This window comes from Pteropus alecto, unplaced genomic scaffold (assembly GCF_000325575.1).
Source record: "Pteropus alecto unplaced genomic scaffold, ASM32557v1 scaffold22, whole genome shotgun sequence".
Classification (NCBI taxonomy): domain Eukaryota; kingdom Metazoa; phylum Chordata; class Mammalia; order Chiroptera; family Pteropodidae; genus Pteropus; species Pteropus alecto.
The window spans coordinates 13,537,465-13,538,348 of NW_006434839.1; the positions used below are offsets into that span (position 1 = coordinate 13,537,465).

General features: G+C 60.6%; 1 protein-coding gene across 1 annotated transcript in view; it reads left to right on the plus strand.

Moving 5' to 3' along the window:
- Window positions 1–884, plus strand: part of TMEM229A (transmembrane protein 229A) — a 49,873-nt gene that overhangs the window by 47,653 nt on the left and 1,336 nt on the right. The window lies entirely within an intron of this gene.

Genomic DNA, 884 nt, shown 5'->3' on the forward strand with positions numbered 1-884 from the left:
TCGCCCTTTTTTTCACTCTCCATTTCTGTGATGACCTACTTGTGCAAGGAGAAAACGCAGCACTGGGCGGTGCCAGTGTAAACCACGGCAGCCAGAGCAATGCCAGACCCAAATGGCTTCAAATCATTGCATAAATTCTGAGAGACCTCGAACTCTGTCCTTGGCCCAGAGTAAACTAACCGAGGAAAGCAGACTGGCCAGGGAGAGAGATTGAAAAAGTGGGCCAGGCCCCGTGACAACATTTCACATGCAGAGGAACTCTGGGGTAGGCATGCTTGTAGTCTAGAGTTTATTCTCTGTGACTGGGACACAGCTGGCTTTGAATAAGGGCGTTAAACATGCAGCACTATAGTTTGGTCTCAGGTTGGGCCCCTGGTCTGTGACACTCGACTATTCGTCTCCATTGGCCAGGTCCTAGTCCTGGTTCCGGCGACATAGGGAGTGCCCGTTAGCTCACAGTCACACCTGTTAGGTGTTCTCCGCTCGGTGCCACCGGCCCAGTGAATGCCTCGCGTCCGGGAGGGGATCCGGGTGCAGAGCCTGGGAAAGAGGCGGAGATGCTGAGCCCGGCCTTCTCCAGTGGACCTGGCGGGAGTCCGCGCCAAGGACTGGGGCGGGGAGGGGCGGCTGCAAAGGCGGGAGAGGTCGAGACTGGCGAAGCGTGGTTTGGGGAGGGCCGGGAGAAGGGGCGTCGCTGCTCGCGTTACGCTTGAAGAGCTTACAGCAGAGGCGGCGGGGCTGAGCCGCGGAGGAGCTGGAGTTTGCACCAGCCTCGGCATTTCTCCTCGCAGCCCCGGCTTGTTAGGCCGTGCAGGGTGAGCGCGGGAGCGGGCCGGCGGCACCTCCCCCGCGACTAGAGGGGAGGGCGGGACGGGGCCGCGGCG